We start from the raw sequence: 21,966 nt of genomic DNA, 5'->3' as shown, positions 1-21,966 counted from the left end.
CCCTCTGGTTGTGGAGCTGGGTATGTCTCCTGGGATTGTGCAGTTTATATAGATTCCTGCACCACTATATAAATAGGCCTGATCACAACAGAAGTGTGGTATGTCGTAATTTATTTATTTTTGATTACTGGGGTAGAACACGTATCAATTTTGACTATTTGCAGGCTCAGCTCAGATTGTATATGTATTAACAACAGTAACATTAAAGGTATAGCTAAAGCATACAGTATAGTGACATGGTATATAACAAAGATGCAAAAAAAAAAACTTTATGTCTTTAAAAGGAGATTAAAAGAGATGTAGGGTCAAGAGTATACAGTGCATAATGCAGGTTAGTAGGTGAAGTAAATAGGGTCCAGCCAGAAGAATGTAAATGGTATGTACAAGTTTGGAGGGAAAGTTTAGCAGTGAATAGAGTGGAAATTGGAAAATACTAAGAACTGCAATGGAAAAGCTAATAGCAGGAGAAGTGGATATCAGCTATATGGTAGGGAACATGTAAGGCAAGATTTTGCAAGAAATGAAGGTGACTGTTACTGGATTGTTTGCATTTCCTAATCGGTTATGATTTTGAGTTAGGGGTGAAATTTGGAATGTAATTTTTGGAGAAATATTAAATATGAGGGTAAAGGTTCATAGAAGGAAGGATGAGAGTTCTAATGGAAGTGATTTTGTGATATATTCTGCTATTGCAAAGAGATGTGGAACTTTTGAAACAATTTAGTACAGTGTGTGTAAATAGTATATATACACGTGTGAAATACATGTGTTTTACTTTTATGTCATTTTGTTATCTCTGCTGTAATTATATATATATATATATATATATATATATATATATATATATATATATATATATATGGGTCTAGGACACATGCTCGACTAGCATATGTCCGAATCACAAAACATCAAACACACATACACGAAAGCACTTAACATCGAAAAGCGCTTCCGTGTATGTGTAGTTCAAAAAAAAAAATCTACGTTTCTGCCCCCTGCACCCCCCACACCCCCCTACTTTATTATTCTCACTCCGAGATCACTACAGTGGGGAAAAGGGAATTTTCCCTTACCCGCACTGTAGTCTGATCTACGAAACAGGCACACATACATGGAAGCGCTTGTCAATGTTAAGCACTTTCGTGTACATGTGTTCGATGTTTTGTGATTCGGACATATGCTAGTCGAGCATGTGTCCGGATCCTATATATATATATATATATATATATATATATATATATATATATATATATGGGTCCATATGACTTGGTCGACACTCATTTGGTCGACAGTTCATTTGGTCGACAGGCAGATTTGCCCCCTTCCCCAATGTTGTGCAACCCTGGAGTTGATATATATAGTTAGGGGGGGCGAAGCCCCCCACCTAAAATGCCTGTCGACCAAATGAACTGTCGACCAAATGAGTGTCAATCAAATGAACTGTCGACCAAGTCATATGGACCCATATATATATATATATATATATATATATATATCTATATATGTATACATGCATAAATACATATATAGATATATATCTTAAATATGTTATTAATCACCACATGGTATATTCAGTAAGTAACTAAAATTTAGACTGGTCAAAAAATGCTGAAGCAGAAAAGTCCCACAGGAGGAATGAAGGTACCCTGAACTAAGACCTTATGTTTGCTTGTAGATATATAATTCATAGTTGGTTTGCTGCTGGTTACTAATTTAGTATCATTGTTTTATAGCTCAGTTTGTTAGGAAGTGATACTAGAAGGGTAAATGTAAGCAAAATGGCTGCAGTTTAGCCTCAGAGAGTGGAGTGTTTTATGACGCTGGCACAGACGTATCACTCCTTTAAGGAATGAGAACGTGACTGGATTATATGTCATCAACGTGTTTAGACATGAACCATAGCACTTGGAAATCACATGCACCAGAGTGATTGTTCATCCACGAGAAACTGGTGTTGTAGACCTTATCAACTTTTTGACCCATTTTTGGAAGTAAATCTTCAAAGGGAATGATAGACCATGTTACAGTGAATTTAGTTTATTAGATGTGAAGAGAATAAATAGTAAAATGAAGTGAAGCTGCCTTGACCTTCGTATCACCATACTAGTTAAATGTGTTGTCTGTGACAAAAGGAGACACTGCCAGCACAGTTAGCTGGAATGTTGTAAATATATGTCACTGGTGAATTTCGAAATGAAGTATACGAGATGTTTGTGTTACAAATGTATTAGAACTGTATGTCATATGTATATCAAACTGGTTGTATAGATGTGTGTGTTGAAAAGTATTTGTAGAGTACTGTGTTTGAAATATAACAAGGTATGCCCTGCTGGAAGAAAACAGAAATGTACATGCACTATTGTAACTGTTTAAATGTATATATTTTAAAAGTGGAAACTGGAATACAGGAGGCTAACTTCAGTCCAACAAACTTCAGAAAAATTACTGAAATTAAATTACTTTATGGCTAGGCCATCAAAGATGGTATCTTTCAATTTTCAATGCAGCAAGAGACACAATGTCTGTACTAGGGAACTTTCTGTATTGTCTTTAGGGTGAAGTAATTAATAGTCTTCAATGCATGAAGGAATGCAATTGTTTTATGACTTCCAGTATCTGCCAAAGATCTGAGGTCTATGTAGTTTCACAGGTAGATGCTAGATACTGCTCCCTTCCAGCAGTGGGGGTTTCACTGGGATACAGTTAGGTGACAAGACGTTATGTCATTCTGTAAGCTATCTGTAAGCTATGTTTGAAATGAGATATTAATTTGATAAGTCCCTTATAGAGACAGAGCATTCTGTATTCTGTCTTGAACCTGGTAACAAGAAGACCCATTTGCCACACATCTGTCTTACTCTAATGAAGTAAGTTTCTAGGGAATAGTAATTCTCTTAGATACAGTCAGGAATATAGTGAAGCTTAGATTATATACATTTTTTCTTTATTTAAGACTGTACTGCAGTGTTGCTTTAAATATTTCCTGTGATTTTGAACTCGGATATCACTGTGAATATATATTTAGGGGTCTATATTAGAAACATGAAACTGTTTTTGAGCAAACACGTAAAGAGCGACACATTCATCAAACCGCATTTAAGTGATTCAAAGAATATATCACTGGGCAAGGAGGTAGTTGGCCAACTACATGGAGTTGCCCTTTCCTTCGCTATAGTGCGATCTCTGAGTTGGTATATTTAGTTGGGGGGGCAAAGCCCTCCACCTGAGAATGGTTTTTAATTTTAATTTTTTCCCCAACAGCCACATGAATTTTTTCACTAGGAAAAAATTTGATTATGTGGCTGTTCGCTATTTACAGGTTCCACGTATTATGTGTCGACTTTTATGTAGCCGCACATATGCGCTTTCGTTATTCTGATATAGACCCATATTTAGTATTGTCTTTTTCTTTTATTATTTATTATTAAATATATTTAAACCTTTCATTGTGGCTGATCTGTGTAGAGATATTTAAGTTTTATGGGTACTTGCATATTTGTTTGGTGACACTGTGTGAACCATTCCTAATAGCCCTGCTCTTGGTCAGACTTTCATTTGTATTAATATTAATATTACACAGTAAAATTGGTCACCCTTTGTTTAGGGCATTAAAGTAGCTGATAAGGAGTGACTGGTGGCAGTAATAACTACCTTATTGTCTGGGCAGAAGGGGGCATAGTTAGTAAACCTGTGCCAGCCTTTCCCAGGTACAGTGGCTATAAAAAGTGTACACGCCCCTGTTAAAATGCCAGGTTTTTGTGATATAAAAAAATGAGACCAGATAAATCATTTCAAAACTTTTCCCACTTTTAATGTGACCTGTAACCTGTATAATTCAATTGAAAAGCAAATCTGTTAGGGGAAAAATATAAAAAATAAAAAAAAACATACAATAAGCTGGTTGCATAAGTGTGCACACCCTTAAACTAATACTTTGTTGAAGCACCTTTTGATTTAATTACAACATTGTCTTCTTGGGTAAACACCTGCCATCAATTAAGGAGACTCTGATTAACCCCAAATAAAGTTCAGCTGTCCAAGTAGAGTTTTCCTGACATTTACTCAGTTGCTAAAGCAAAAGCCATGGTTCACGGAGAGCTTACAAAGTATCATAGGGATCTCATTGTTGAAAGGTATCAGTCAGGAGAAGGGTTCTTGGGTAGGAGTTTATCAGCATGGCACATCTTGACTTGGGCATATTTGAATAAACCCCAAAACATAGAGATAATGCCCATCAACCATTACAAGACTATTAATGAAAAGATGTGGTACTCGTTTTGTAATACTGCTTCAGATTTTCTGTTCATGTAGAGATCCTGGAAACTACCCTGGTGCAAGTTATATGGCATAAATTGTGTTTTACGATGAGACCACCCGAAAATTAAACGTAATTTCTTCTGCATAACCTTATCAATACCAGACATATTTTTCCTCTAAATGAGTAAAAATGTATTGCATTTCTTCAGTCTCAATCCAGTTTTGCACAACATTGACTTTACATGTAAATTTATATTTACTTGCCACATATATATATATAGTCCCTAGTGAGTTAATGCTTCTGTTGTAGTTAGAAATCCTGGAATGGGCAAAGTAAATCAAACAGACATGACATAACAGACTATAGAGGTTCACAATAACTATTTTAATAATGCCTTTTTTAAAAGCATTCCAGAAATGTGTGCACCTTAGGCATTGCCTTTTCACAGTTCTAGCTTACTGATCTATTTGTTCTATTGACCTTTCATGTTCACCTCATGGAAAGCTTGAGATATTTTTTTTTTCTAGAGATGATATTACCTCTCTGATGTGCAGGACCTTACCACCTTCCCATTGTTTGCATTAATATTGAACATATCCTTGTCCATGATGTTAGTTTACCAAGACACTTTTCTCATAGCACTTAACTGTTCAGTGTTATCATTCCACTTACAGAATAATGTGGAGTTTGCATGTGTATTATACATTTCCATCCCCCTGTTAATTAATGAAGGCTTGGAGACTATAGGTCAGTATGTTTGAAATGTATTCTATTTATTGTATATACATAAGAAATAACAATACAAGAAACGAGTCTGTTGTTTCATGCAGTTATACTAGAGTCGAATGTTTGGTAGGTTTCACGGCTTGTGGTTCCATGGTTCTGTAGGTTTCACGGGTTGTGGTTCCATGGTTCCATTCAGTTTACACAGTTGCTGAATGTGGCAACTCATGGTTTGAAGTGCACTGAAAATTCCTTTCAACCTTAATTTGGCTAATTCTACTCAGAAAATGCCATCACTATGTTTGCTATTACAGTGTCGTTTATGACTGCCATCTAATGTTTCATGTAGTTTGCAGCTGTGGTTCTGGTGAAATTTGTTATACATGATCACATTATCAGGAATTATTTTCACTCTTCACCAGTGTGGAAGAAGGTCAATTCAAGGCAGTTGCCAGAATCTGTTAACACAGTTCTGCAAACAATATAGTAAGTAAACTAAGCAGACACAACGATGTTAATTATTTCTGTCAGAATTAATTACTCAGAACTAGATCATAAGTGGTTAAGCATTACAATAATGTAACTGTGTCTCATGACTCATTGGGACCTCGAGAATGAGGCAGACCAGTTTTGTGATTTTCAGAAAAAAATGAAATAGCAGAATTGAGGAGTTTTGCACAGTAGTGACAACCTTCTTATTATTTCCACAAGTCTGGAGCACAAAAACAAACAGATTGGATGTTAATTATTAAGTGAATACAATGTTTGCCTGCCTGCGTTTTACAGGAGTGCATTAGGGTTCTTGCGTGAAGAATGTGGATAGTGATGATTATTGCTTTTCAGTTTACTTCCAGTATTTGATGATTGCTCTGAGAATGTGTGACAGGAGCATGAAGTCTGTGTTACTAGCTTTACAGTATCTGACAACGAGACAGTTCATTGTCAGACAAGTAATCAATGTCATCATTTAGCTGTGATAATATAGTATCCATGAAGTCTCCTTGATTCACCTGAAATCGTGTCGCAAAACTGATACTGCTGTGTCTCTGCTTTTTGTTTCTAATTTGCGTGTGCGTGTATGTATGTGTATGTGTGTATATTACTGTAGTGTATGTCGCATTGCCATACTATACTTGCAGTCACAGGTCAGTGTACAGTGACATAATCAGTAATGTACTCAGGATGCTGAAAAGATTATGAGATTGGTTGCACATTTATGTAATGTAGTGGATGCACAAACCTTTCCCAGAATAGCACCAGCATTCTCTTGGCTCCAGCATTAGAGACATATAGCTAATTTCCTGCAAGTAACCATTGAAATCACTATAAGTCATGCATACTACGTACTGTCTGAGTAGGTTAGAGACATATAGCTAATTAAGTAACCAGTGAAATCACTATAAGTAATGCATATTATGTCCTGTCTGAGTAGGTTAGAGACATATAGCTAATTTCCTGCAAGTAACCAGTGAAATCACTATAAGTAATTCATATTACGTCCTGTCTGAGTATGTTAGAGACATATAGCTAATTCCCTGCAAGTAACCATTAAAATCACTATAAGTCATGCATATTACTTACTGTTCAAGTAGGATTCGGTTCTTCATTGCGGTTATCTGCAGGTAAGCATCCCTGTGATTACAAAACTTAGACAATGAGTTTGTCATAGTATGCTTCCTGAGTAACATGACTGTTTTCAGTAATACTGTCATTGTGTATTGCAGAATTACTCATCGCCCACATATTGTTGTAGTCCAACTGGTGACACCTGGATTTCAACCCTGTCACATTACAATAATCTTCCCTAAAGTCAAGAATGCTACATACTGTGCCACACCTAGTACTCTAGGAAAAGCTTTGAACTATTTATTTCTTAAGCAGCTGTAATAAAATGCTATGATGAGTACCAACATTTTTTATATATATATAAAATATATATATATATATATATATATGTGTGTGTGTGTGTGTGTGTGTGTGTGTGTGTGTGTGTGTATGTAACAGACATGAATCCCAGGGTTTATATTAGCCTATGATTTCTTAGCATGTATATGGACAGATTACTAGTTGGGTACAATATATGTTAGTACATTGTACTTATGACAGTGTAATCAAGCAGACATCTGCTTCAGACCATATGTAGGTGTCCAAAAGGTGGTCATGCTAGGGGCGCCAGTGCATTCTATATACTTTCTAATGTGCATGTCCAAAGATATGAACATATTTCATTTAAACTCACTGCAGAAGGTAGAGTTCCACATATTGATGAGACATTGCACATCAAAGTACTTTCGACTGCAGCAGTCATTTCCAGTCAATAGTATTACATGATAAAAAGTATATATTTGAGAATTGTGTTGCAACACCCTGCTGAAATCCAATGTCAGTCTGTTGAAGTGTGGCAAAATACTGAGCTTTTAATGTAACATGGGAGGTTTCACTACGTACAATCCCCAAGAGGGTTACTTCTAGCTTAAGAGGTTCATATGTGCCAGTAGTATAGCAATATAAAACTGTGTATATCTATTGAGATAAGATTACACAGCCATTATGCCTACAGTTAGGAGCTTGGGGACATACCAGGCAAACTATCATGGGGACCATAAGATGCCTAGCCATGTACACCTTTTAAGCAGACAAACTTAAAGGTTCTTGTCACTCACGCTGTAGCTAGTAGCTCAAAATCTACCAGAATCGCTGTGGCGTAGAATTGGTCCTTAGGGGCCTGTCATTTCCATGGTGTTGATCCACCTTCTAACACATGGCTGCCAGAAGCTGGCATAATCTATTTATTTATTTTATTTATTTATTTATCATTTGTTGACCGGGAATGTCCGACTAGGTTCCACAGAGCCTGTTTTCAGCGGAGGCCCGGGGAGAAATGCTCCAGATGCATGTCTTATAATCTACAACTAGCAGCTGTCTTGGATAGTCCTTTGGGATCAGCCATGTGCAGTTGGAATGTCCCTAAGGTCAGTATACCATGGCTTAATCACACTTCTTTTCTACTGGGACAGGGTTACCCATCAAACTGAATGAGTACATATGGGGTGCACACAATCGACACAAGCGCACACACAGACACACATCATATGCCAACCATCTGCGTAGTCTGTATCTATTATTTCTCAATCTGAGAACTGGCTTAACTGCAGCCAGGCTTGCCACCACCCTGTCTGTCTGTGGGTGCTCTACCACATTTGCAGATCTTCCTCCAGCATCTCCTGTAGAAGTCTGACCTGCATTAAAGTATACGGTACAATATTCATTATTTTCAAACATTCTATGTATTCTGCAGGGATATGAAGCAAACTCACAAGTTTGTGTGAAGGTGTTGTGGCCTGTGCCAAGTGTTGCTACAATCTAATGGTTTATTCTGCCAATACAAGTTTGTTGTTTTTTATTGTCACTGGGTGCAGACAGTATGTTTTGGAATCAGGCACAGTTGCTCAGAGACCACAGTTAATCCCACACCATACTCATTAGTATATATGCCCAACTTCAGGTTGTTTTTATAAGTGTGTCTGCCCCTAGGTCACTGAAACCCACTTCAGCATATTGTGCCTGGCGCAGCTTTCATATGAAATCTGGCCCACTGTCTACTTCCCTTTACTGGTGGCTCTTTCAGTAAAAGTTCAGAGCTTCATAACAGTGCATTCAAGATCCCCTTTATTGACAAGGAATTAACCTTGGGAAGGTTGTTAGTGATACGATGTGGATAACAAGAAGACATATGCAAAATTAAATTTATTATTTTCCAAATATTTATATTGCTGGAGCTGTCTTCCTCATATATAGTTGTTAAAACCAGGCACTAATAGTTTACCATTTATAATTTTACAGATTACTTATGATTCCAGCAGTTCTGTTCAAAATAGTTAAGAAACTCTAAATGATTATCTCATAAGGTAATATTAAAAAAGTGTAAACAGTACTAAAATGTTTTTAATGAAAGAAGCTCCATCAAAATGTTATGTAAGATGTAGCAGAGGAATATATTGTGCAGAATAAGGAACAGAGAAGCAACCAGGTACAATTCACTGGATTAGATTATCAAGCAACCAAGTCCATATACTTCAAGGCTACAGAAATAATGAAGTGTGTGTACCATGTATGTTCAGTCTCAAACTGTTTGCTACAGATAGCATCTTATCCCTTGTACCTGTTTGTTTAGAGGCAGTATTAACTAAGGGAGCAGGTACAGCACTGTTATTAAAGAGATTAATAAGGAGTGTACAAGTGACAGTTTATTGCTTTGGATGCTGCAGAATATATTTGCAAATGGGAAGCACAAATTTGTCAATAACTTTTAAAATCTAGCACATATGTGGCAGCAAGCATTACTCTGATTTATGAGGCCAGGCCTTCCAGTGATTGCTTTATTGACATTTTGATGCCCTTGGCTGATTTGTGAATGCGGTATATTCTGAACTGCCAATTTGCTGCCGCCTTAAACATAAATACAAAAAAGGCCTAGATTTTCTGGTACTTTGGATCTGTATGTTTGCTAAGATGAGAGAATTCTGTACATATTTTTGTTTTTTTCCAGCTGAATGGCTTTACAATATAGTTTGAGCAGAAATTCAAGATCACATCTTCTTATGTCTGTAAGACTGAGCTTCTTTAAACTATAGAAAACTCTTTGTTTCCTCAGATGTTGTCAAGTAGTTCAGGCCTCTACATGCCAAAAAAAAAATAAAAATTTCAGAAAGAAACATATTTTGTACTCACCATAAGATATGACAGTACACGCTTTATTACTGTTTTCTTTTTTAAATGAGAAACATCTTTGTTAAATTATCATTTATGACATAGACAATTATATATTTATACGAATGAAAACAAACCATATTGTCATAATTTTAGTTGCAAGCATTATATATCACAAACCATACTGACATAATTTTAGTTGCAAACATTAGCCATCACTTATAATTTACCCAATTGTCAGTCAAACATTACATCGGTTATTCATATCCTGCCTTCTTTTAAACCTCATTCCTCCTCTGTATGTATTGTTCCCACAATTCACATTTTTCCTGTGTAATTTGCGACTTCCCTTTTCCAAAGATCCCAATTCCAGCTGTTTTATATCTGTTACTGTATTTACTCCTTGACTTTACTTTGACTTCCATTTTCTAGTAATTGCTTTTTTGCAGCCACCATAATTAGACTCAGCAAGGCCTTACTATGTTTACGCAATTCAGATTCTATATTGTAGCTCAGAAAAATCATTTCCCTAGATAAACCAATTGGCTCACCCAGTATCTCTGACAGAGTAATCTGTGGGGAATCCTCAAACTTACACTCCCAGAAAATATGTTCCTAATTACCTCTGTCTTCCCCATCACACCTCCAAAATTTGCTGTCTACCTGAGGAAAAATTCTATGGAATCTACTTGGGTCTAAATATACCTATGTAAACATTTCCAAGCAAAAATCCTAAATCTTCTAGATTTTATTGTATATTTGGGAGACATACATATATCAGCAAGTAGCAGCCAAAAGCTTACAAATAAAAATAATCCACAAAGCAATCCAACTCTCACAAAGAGTGTTGAAAAGTTTATTAACTAAACAAAACACTGCAGATACATAAGCGGTTTTGCCCCTTCCAAAGAGACTTCATCAGATAAAATACCCCTCCTTTCTAATTCCTTTTATACAAGTCAGTTCAAATGGTTACAATCAACTAATTATGCAAATGTTCAATTAAATTCTTAAAGGGCCGTATCATAGGATACAACTTAACGTGTTTGTTTATATAAAAACATTAAAACTTAAATAAAATACAGCACCTCTAAAAAAATATATATGTCATATTCCTGTTGTTATTCACCTATGAATAAATAAACAACTTTGGATTCAGTTCAGTCGTGTCGAGAAGTAGATACCAAACAAGAGAGGACCCAGGACCGATCCCCGTGGGACTCCACTCGTGACTGGTTGGCAGTCTGACTGGGGCTTGCACTGCTTTTTTCTGAACAGCTGCAGTATTCTTCCCAGTCAGTGTTTTTCTTCACCTTTTGTATCTGAGTTTCTTTCAGGTCCTTTGTATTTCTTTTTTCCTGGCACCCAGACAGTGCACTTACTAGCCGGTTACTGAAATTTACCTAGAAATATAACTCTACTGGCTTTCTCTGCTAATTTTCTGTTTTTACACTGGGAGAGAGAGAAAATTAAGGTGTTACTCAGTTTGCAATCATCTTGGAAGTCCTACATTATTTATTACTGTTGCTTTTCAATCAGTTTGAGATATTTAATGATGATCTTTCTGCATTTAATCTGATCAGACATTAAAGCAGTACCAAACTCTTTATGCTGTAAGTGCAAAACATTCTGAAAGTTGCTTGGGCTTCTCGAGACAACAGAGGCTAGCATCATGTTTTAAGAAACACTCTAAAAATATGCTTAGAACCACAATGCTCCATGCTTACATAGGCTTCTTTGTTGAAATTTGTAATGTGCTGTGAACTCTTTATAACAAAAATAAAGCAGACATAGTTATGTCACAAGTAAACAATGGAAATATATATAGCCTTAGACTTAATGACAAGGACTGTAATAAAAGACCTACATCTGCATTACTAAAACACAGTAGACTTTGAGTAGTTATGATAGTATGGCAAGAGGCTACACTATCCAATAGGCAAGGTATGTATGGACCATGTAACATTTGACTAGTGTTGTATAGAAGCACAGAAGATACTAATTCGGATGTCATTTAAACAGCAAAAAAGAATCAGGTAAAGCAGGATGAAGCAGTGCAGGCCAGTACTTTGCAGGTATATAAAATACTGCAACATTGGCAGGAAAGTGCAGACCTGCAGAAGAGTCTGATGCAATTATATAAGCAAAGAGCAACAGCCAGTTATGCCCACCTTTGGTGCCAGTCACAGAATGTTGTCAGTTATCACATCAGAAGGTGAGGGCAGCAGGGATCTATAAGGCTATCTGGTCTGTTTGAGAGCAGCAGTATCCCTACTTGGGGTGCAAATGTCATAGCCGTTATCTCATGGGTGTTCTACCCACTGAATGTATGCATCCATTTTTGGGACACAACACTACATTCTCTGCAATAAGAGTTTTACAAACTCAGCATCATATTCCTGGTCACTTCTGCTTGGACACATGAAGAACGAAAGTGACAGGTAGATGAAGCTCGTGATTGTTGCTTACCAAAGCAAAGCATTATAGTCCGCAAGAGGAGGGGTGGGGCATCTAATGATGGTTACAGGTTAAAATATATAGATGCTTGCACATGGGGGCATGGCTTATGAAAACTGAGACAGTCATCTGATCCTGTAACTGCTTATGCAATTATGAGTAGGAGAGAATGACCACAAGGTAAGATTATTTGTTTCCAGATGTGTAATTCACACATTCCACAGTATGAAAAAAAGGCTTTTTTTCCATAAGATTTCCCATGATCCTATCCATACTCTCTTGGGTTTTAATACTGATTTGTTACTATTATCAAGTTTCTTTAATTGTTGCTTTGTTTGACTTGTTAAATGTTCTGTGAATTGATGTTTAGTGTTATATGCATAACTTTTTAAACCCAATTATCATAGGTTTAAGCTTAATAAATTAGTTGAAATGAACTGTGCATATAAAATGATATATTTGTGTGGGGTAAAGGAACAAAACAGGACTATCATGTATATTGTATGGACTGAAGATCTGGCATAGATACATACATGCATGCATGCAGACATACATACAACTCTAGCTTAAATGTTAACCTTATTTTATTTATGTTAGTTACACCTATGGGGAGACATACATACTGTGAAAAAACACATACTATATTGCATACAACCTTGCTGGTGTCATGAAATGCATCTTTGTCTGTGATGTGACTCGATGCATTTAAATAATGTGGAAATGATGGAAACAGCAGATGTTTTAGTACAGCGGATATCAATTAATTGTATAGTAGCATGGAACATGAACAGGTGGTCAAGTAGCATTGAACATGAACAGGTGGGCAGTGCAGTCAGATGGATGCTTACCAAGTTCTCTGATTATTTCAGTAGCTTCACTGAATCCTTGTTATTATTCAAGTTTGTTTTAATATCAAATAAATGTATGTTTAATGGTAATTATTTTAAACAGAGATTAGGTATTGCCTTATGCATTCCCATGGCTCCAACTTATGTCTCTACAGTTTTAGCATTCAGAGAGTGTCTTTAGTTAGTTTTGTGAAGCTGTTCCAAAGATTTAACAAATCTAACAGTGACCCTTCTGTTTGCTGTATGCATTAATGAATAGATGTGCCCCTCTAAGGACTAATTTACTGCTGCTTATAAGGGGATTGCATTTGTAGATATTATTATTTATAAGAATGGGAGGGGGGTTACAAGTAAATTGTAGAGAGCCTGTTGGTGTTAATAATTTAGTATATTACAAAAACTGTTATTCACAGCATACTGCTGATAATATATCAACAATTCACATGTTAAGAGCTATAAGGAACACGGACATTGATTCAGATAATTTTCAGGAAGTTGAAGTTTTTACAAATACACTTTTTGAACCTAGTTACCCTAATGGTATATGTAAATAGGAGGATTTTTCTTTGTTCTAATATTGCCAGTGCCCAATGTGAAGCGATTATATTTAGTTAAATGAGATGGGTTTCTTATAATCCTACTGAGAGGGTAAACAGGATATCTTTAAGATAGATGTGTATCTTGTTAACATTTGCTTAGGAGGAAGATGGAAGTGAATATATTATAAAAATAATAAGGATAACGTTTTGGCTAAGAATAGGTTTATACAAAAATTTGAAGAACGCCCCAGATTTATAAGTAAGTATTACTAGAATACCCCAGATTTGTAAGTGTTACTGGAATGTCAAGCAGCTTTTGAATAATAATAATCAAGCTAGCTGCTCTAACTAGTATTTTGACACATTTAGATGTGGTGTTTAACACCTGCTCTTTTATTAGAGAAATTAATCAGTTTTGTTCAACCACATTTGAGTAGTACATTTTACAATAACATCTTTTGGAATAATAAAATGTGTAACTCTTTGGTAAGTTGAGATGGTTTTACATTGAAATATGGAACAAGTTCTTCATGTCCATGTATTAGAATTTTTGTGTGATATAAAAAGAAAAATGTTATGAATTTGTTATAGACTATGTGCCAACCTGCACATACCCTGATATTTAAGTTGCAGATTTTAGAGAAAGTGCATATTAATGACAGGGGTGGTAATTTTTAGAGTACTTTGTTGAAACGTGGATAAATGATAGATTCATTTACAAGGAATGTTGCAATTAAACTGCTTCAATGTGGGAGATGTAATTAAACACTTTAATTTTTAGTAGCCGAACTGTGTTTTAGGAATGCTGACTGAATTTAATTTTTTAAGATTGCCTGAGTAAGGACAATTTTTTTGTCTGAAAGCTTGCATTTTATATACCTTTATTGTAATGAAGTCAGCACTGACTTTGTGAACCATGTGTTTTATTATTTATTTTTTATGTAGGAAAAATCATCTGAACTGCAGTCTGTTAAAGAACTAAGAACCCAGGCAGTGTTGTTCACTGGGGACATCACACTTAAAGAAAGACTTTCTTCTTCACCTTTTTCTTTCATCAGAACCATTTTGAACCAGGGAAAGCGATGAGGAAACATAAAGAAGTTTTGTGATAAAGACAGAATCTCACTGAAGAAAAATCATCTTTCAAAGAGAGTAAAATTGTAAGTCTTCAGCTGTTTAGAACATGAGGCCTTGACTGTGGCCAGGATGATGAGGGATCATTAAGAAACAAGTCAGCTAGAGGAAATAGGTTCATAGGTTAGTACTAAGCTAACTGCCCTTGCGAGCTGATTTAAGCCTAGCCAATTATCCCTTGTGAAACTCAAACCCTGCACCTTGTGTTTGTAAGGCAAACACCTTAACCATTAGGCCACCCTCCCAACCCTTACATGTTAGTCCCTAGCCAATTATCCCTTGTGAGACTCAAACCCTGCACCTTGTGTTTGTAAGGCAAACACCTGGTTAGAAAAGACCAGAGTGAATGATCCTGCTGGATTTTTCACCCTGAAGAGAGGGAGGGAGGGTAACTTGGCAATGCTGCAGTAATGGCACAAGTCTGAAGCTAGGTAGTGTTGAAACACATTACAAAATCAGAGGATTAGCACTCTTCCTGCAAATAATTCACTCGCTTTAGCAAGCGCTGATACTTATATGAAAGCATGCTTGTTAGTGGAACCAGGGCATTGTGAGAAAATGCTTACTTAAGTTGCTGCATGCTAGTGGAGAACAGGTGGAGAACAGTCCCCGATGGTTGCCTGAATGACCATTCCACTGCATGACTAAAGTCACACAGAAAAGGGAAAGACTGATGGTGGCAAGAAAGAGGAAGAAAATAGTGACTAGAAAAATGTTAACGAATTAAGTCAGAGATCAAAACATGGCAACGATTTGTAATCTAAAGGCCACATACATTTAGGAAGACGGTGTGCCATTTTCTCCTGTGGATGTGTAATCTCAAAGTTAAACTAATTAAGAAGTGTGGGGCGGGGGCATAGAGCATTACACAGAATGCAGGATGTCATGCCCCGCTGTAGAACATGTAATGTAATTTGGGTATAATTTTACTTTCAGACTTTTTTATTCTCTGGTTGTTTTCATTATTATAAAAATTATATTGTTAGAGATGTAATTCTGTGTGGGAATCATGGATATGTGGAATTCAAAAGACCAGGTCAAGCCCATGGACCATAATCACTTTGCCAGTACCCACCTTTATAGGGAGGCTCCAGGAGGGCAAAACATGTCAGGGCTAGGATGCATTTATAGGTGTCTATTCATTTGTGAAGGTTTGCCTTAAAGCAAGGGTATCACTCAGTTCTATATGTAATGGAAGAGGATTCTAGAGTTGGAGGAAGCACTGAATAATAAATCTGTCCCTCCAGCATGTCTTATTTATTTCTTGATGGAGATCCTGATATTTAGTTTGAGTGTTTGTGGAGCCATTTGTTTTGTGAAGGTGTAGGAGATGAAGACAGGCTGGGTCCTTAGCAGCAAAGAGCACTAGACAGAAATTACCCTGCAGGATTCTGTATGAGACAGAGTACTGGGACAGTGCTTTAAATTTGTCTTACTAATTGAGGGTCATTAGTCAAGGGATCTTTTTAGCTAGACATTTCTTGAGTCTTTCTAGACATTTCTTGAGTCTTTCTATCTGCAGTATGTGGTTGGATAAATGCATTCTTTGCTATATCAGTGCAGACTATAGAGGAATATTGACATCTTTTGACCTGGATGACAGACCTTTAGCTGTTAAATGGGTTAGATAGAGTCCTGAGTATTGTTGCTGTGTAGTAATGAAAGGACTGGAGTTGTCTATGCAGATACCAGGATCTCTGACAATCGTATCAGTCTAGAGTGGGGTTTCTTCTATGCTGTAAGCTGCTGTTGAGATTTTTTTTCCAAAAGTGACTATGCTGCATTTCTATGCATTTAATATAACCTGTTTTTTTATCCACATTAATTTGTATGGTTTAGTTCTTGCTACAGTAATATGGTGTCAAATGTTATGCAAATGACAGCACCCAGCATGCAAAAGTCAGTAAATTTAAGCAACCACATGTCTGGGTTTGTGGTTTAGAGATATGAGAAGTAGATGACAAAAAGAAGGAAGTCTCAGTACTCAGTCTTGATAAATGCCACTAGTCATCTCTCTACTTTTTGACGGGGACCATCTGCTACTTTAACTATATAGGTTTTGTCTGTAATTGATTTGGTTGTCTGTAAGACAGTTTGCTGTCCATCTTAGAACATAACATCTACACTTGGCACTTTTCTTATCTCTGCATGTACAGAACATTTTCATGTCTTCTACAGAACTTTGGAAGCCAAACACTCAGACTAGAAGTAGATAAGTTCAAACACTCAGACTAGAAGTAGATAAGTTCAAACACTCAGACTAGAAGTAGATAAGTTCAAACGCTCAGACTAGAAGTAGATAAGTTCAAACGCTCAGACTAGAAGTAGATAAGTTCAAACGCTCAGACTAGAAGTAGATAAGTTCAAACGCTCAGACTAGAAGCAGATAAGTTCAAACGCTCAGGCTAGAAGCAGATAAGTTCAAACGCTCAGACTAGAAGTAGATAAGTTCAAACGCTCAGACTAGAAGTAGATAAGTTCAAACGCTCAGACTAGAAATAGATAAGTTCAAACGCTCAGACTAGAAGTAGATAAGTTCAAACGCTCAGACTAGAAGTAGATAAGTTCAAACGCTCAGACTAGAAGTAGATAAGTTCAAACGCTCAGACTAGAAGTAGATAAGTTCAAACGCTCAGACTAGAAGTAGATAAGTTCAACTCCAGTAAATTCCAGATGCACAACCAATGATGAAATACATTTAGATTGAACTTCCAGTTGTGATTCCTCATAACATAAGCTGTGGCTGACAGCATCTTGCCTTTTCTTGGTAAATAATCAGTCACTGGCAAGTCTACCTCCCATACTTGAATGGACATCCCATAAAACTGACAAGACCATGCCCTGCCTTGCTTATTTACGTACCCCATTATTATATCTCCCATACTTGAATGGACATCCCATAAAACTGGCATGACCATGCACTGCCTTGCTTATTTATGTACCCCATTATTATATCTCTGATACTTGAATGGACATCCCATAAAACTGGCATGACCATGCACTGCCTTGCTTATTTACGTACCCCATTATTATATCTCCCATACTTGAATGGACATCCCATAAAACTGACAAGACCATGCCCTGCCTTGCTTATTTACGTACCCCATTATTATATCTCCCATACTTGAATGGACATCCCATAAAACTGGCATGACGATGCACCGCCTTGCTTATTTATGCTATAGTTATTATTATAGTGCTGTTGGTTACCACTCAAATGCACAAGACAAGACAGGTTTTGAGTGCCTTAGGTCCCAGTGTCACGGCCATCTTTTTATTCCAGATGATGTATCGTTTCATCTGCAAAGGTGTCGAGGTCCCTTAACGTGTTCATGAGTCAATGTGTTTAGCACTACCTGTTTCAGTGTAACCATCTTCAGAACCTGGAATGTAAAAACACTGCAGAAAGGCATGATCTGAGTTATCTGACAGTCTGATTTCCTGACCAGTAAATGAATCAGTGGCGTCTGTTGGCCCATAATACTCTTGACCCCCCCCCATGGGCTTTGAAGATAATGATGTACCTTCTCTGTAAGAAATTTGGCAATTGTTGGTGATGCTGGTTGACATACGACCTCAAACAGCCTTTGCACTATGGTTAAATGTGTGGATAGAGGAACAATCCATTAAATTCTGTAATCTTTTAAATGGCAAGAATCCCAATCCAGTCAAAAGTTGGCAGACCAGCTGAAAGTGGTGATTTCATTCAATGACAAACTGGGGCATACAGTGAACAAGAAAAAGTCAATCTCAATCCACATAGAAGATTTTTCAGAGGGCCTTGAATAGGACAGTTGTTCAAGTGTATAGAGATGAGAATCCCTTTGGCCTGATGCCTGTAATCACTGCCACAGAGCAGACGAAGATCACTGTGGTTGACTGTAAATAAGACAAGAGTAGCCCCTACTTAAAATCTCAAGGCCTTCCTCTAGGGTTTGAACAAGGGAGTGTGAACATGCCAACTTCATATGCAGAGTGGGCATCCAGGCCATCTTGACAGCGACAGAAGGAGAGTTTGAGGAGTCGACAGTTTGAAAATTTCTACCATAAGATATTTATTCAGGTTAGAAAGAACCAGAATTGACTTTCATTTCCTTGTTTCTAGGCTACAGAAAAAAAACCTAAAATAATGAACAGTCTAACAGAGCGAAGAGGTGCCCCTTCATATATAGGATGTGCATGCCTTTGGAATAGTTTAAAGTAGTAGCTTTGACAAAAACAGTATTTTGTAAGATGTCCTCAGCATGCCTCTCTGCAGAGATCATTTGTAATACTTAGTAGTTGTACAAATAATGACAATCCTGTCATCCTTGAAATGTTACAGAAAGGAGCAGTCAGAACTGAAGCATTGAGAAGAGGAGGGAGTTTCTACACTAAATCAGAGCAACAAACTGAAAGAATAAAGAATAAACAAGGGCTTGATAGTCTGGGCAGGGAAGATAAAATTACTTAAAAACAACAGCTTTGTTCAAAAGATGATGGTATCTGAAAGAAATATCTAAGCATTGGGAATACCCTCCCACCAAAATAAAGTCAAGGAACAGCCTCAGCCATAAGGTCAAGCTCTGCATGACTGACTCTTAAAGAACATCTACTGGATGAGATGTTTTACCAGTAAATAGATACTGCCCCACCCGAGAAAGTGAGGATGCAAGCAGGTACTGAAGGAGATCTGTTATTAGAAATACAATTATCAGGATGAAACTGTCGGCTAAACTAAGCTTATGTTACTAAATTCCTGCTTTTATGTATCTATCTATACATATATATATATATATATATATATATATATATATATATATATATATATATATATATTACTGTAATCAAACCAACTAAAATTCTTGCTTTTATGTATATATTCTGTATATATTAGTGTAATCACTGTGTAACAGTGTTTCAACTTCTGTACCAATTACTGTTTAATATTTTCGATATCTATGTTCTTATGTTCTTGTCGGTACTTTTCTCCCAGGGCCTCCACTGAAAATGGGCTCTTTTAGGCCCAGTGGATTTTCCCGGTAAACAAATGCAATAAATAAATAAATAAAATGTTATAATTATAACAGCAACAGAGGATACAAATAATGAGGCAAGAAACATGATGAAAACTTAGAAAAGTGTGAAGGCAAAATAGATGGACATTTTAATAATATCAGCAATGTAACATCACCATTTTGAGCTCCAGACGTATACCTGAACTGTGAAGGAATAAACATTCTGATACATTTTCATGCAGCCAAGGTGATATGAAGTTTTCAGAGGGCAAGAGACTATGGCCTTTTAACCTAAATGTCGTAAACCTTTGTGACCTTATCAGAAGCAGTAGAAAGGTCTGAGGTCAGAAACCATCTTAATATCCACTGCAGACAAGATTAGTTTGATACATATCAGAAACAGATTTGTGAATTCCTATGAAAAAAAATTATAATAAACTCTCCATTACAAGTTAAAAACACAGTTCAAATAGCTTGATAGATAATAAATGACCTTCATCACTGATGTTCGGAGAAAATGAAAGAAGGCTGCCAGTTTTTCAAAGAATACTAGGAAAATGATGCATAACTCTAATAATACCCCAGTAATACAAAACAGCCAGAAATCTAAATTACCCAGTGAAGTTATAAAACCAAATATATGACTTTATTCCAAGGATGTACCAGTATTAAGATAATTAGTTTTTTAAAAATGCTTTTTCACATAAAGTAGCACATTATACTGTTAATATGAATAAAAATTCAGTAGACATCTAGTGTCCAGTAAAAGTACAGAATAAAAAATTTGCCATTAGAAAAGATAGCCTGATAAGAGTGTTACAAAAGGCCAACTTTCTTTATGCACTGCGGCTGTATGACAGTCTCTGTCTGGCAAGTCGTGGGAACACAAGCAACCAATCAGGAAGCAGGATGTATTGCTTACTAAAAGGCTTAAGAATGCTAGTCTCATAAAGAAGCTGTAACCCAAATGATAAAGTCTGTGAAGGCATTAAGTGAGTGAACTTAGATTTCATTGTAAGACAAAGTAGGAAAAAATACCTTTCTTATTCTCTTGCCTCTTTGCCTAACAGTTTTTACCAAGGAAAAAATGTTATGATTTAAGAATGCATTGCAGTTGCAAGATTGTTTTGTATAGAGTTCCAGTACAATTTATTTTATTTATAGACATTTGATTACCAGGAAAGTCCGATTGGGTAGGAGCCCATTTTCAGTAGAAGCCCGGGGAGAAAAGCTTCAAAGTATTACAAAACATTTTTTAAGAATAATAATTTTGCAACCTTCAAAAATAATACAAAAGGTCTACGGTTTAAATAATTTTACCAAATTAGACATAATATGAAAACATTGGTTATGAATAGATACAAGTTAATATTTAGAGAACTTTTAGCCAGAGTATAGAAAAATTAATGATAAATTAGTATAATACAAACAGGAATTGCAATATAAAGTGAGAGAAAAACAGGCTTATGGTATATTTAGAGAGAAAGTCAGGGAGATAAATAAATAGATGTAAGGAAGTATGTGAAGAGGGGAGAGTGAGGAGTATAAGGTGTAGTGTATATACTGTGTGTGTGTGTGTATATATATATATATATATATATATATATATATATATATATATATTTACTGTCCAATAAAAATATAGGTATTGTTCACATTTACAGATATAGTTTTATCCTGGTGTTGAGCAAGAACAGAGCCAGCTTTTGGCTACGAAGTCTTTCAGAGTGGTTTTGAAGGATGGAGAGGAGGGTATTGACCTGATAGATACAAATAAGGAGTTCCAGGCCTTAGCAGCATAACAAGAGTACAGACAGTCCCCAGCAGATTTGATAGGTTTGTGGACAGTCAGGAGGTTTTGGTCATTGTTTCGTAATGACCAGTTGGGAACATAGTTCTATTGAATGGTATTTAGTGCATGATTCTAGATACTTTTATAGGTAGTTAGAAGCTGTGTATGTGTTAGTTGTTAAAAATAGTTCTAAACAATTTAGGCTTTTTAGTGCTATACAGTGGTTGGTCCCGAAAGGGGTATTTGCTGCAAATTTAGCAGCTTTGTTATAGCATTGTTGACATTTTCATTTTTGGGATGCCTGGAGGTTTGTAAGGGTGGGAGCATCATAAAGAAGTGTGGGGAGGAGATAAGTAGTGGCAAGTGTAGTTTTAATTGTGTTGAGAAATCATCCCTAATAATTTGCTCTGAGTTGTGAATGTAGTGGTTTTATTACTGAGAGGATTTTTCATGAGAGAGGGATTTGTTTAAAAAAATAGTAGTAATTTTTTTTTTTTTTTTTGGAGGG

The sequence above is a fragment of the Protopterus annectens genome, chromosome 11.part0, assembly GCF_019279795.1.
Source record: "Protopterus annectens isolate FY-2018-M chromosome 11.part0, PAN1.0, whole genome shotgun sequence".
In the NCBI taxonomy this organism is placed as follows: Eukaryota; Metazoa; Chordata; order Ceratodontiformes; family Protopteridae; genus Protopterus; species Protopterus annectens.
Note: the sequence above shows the minus strand (reverse complement) of the source record.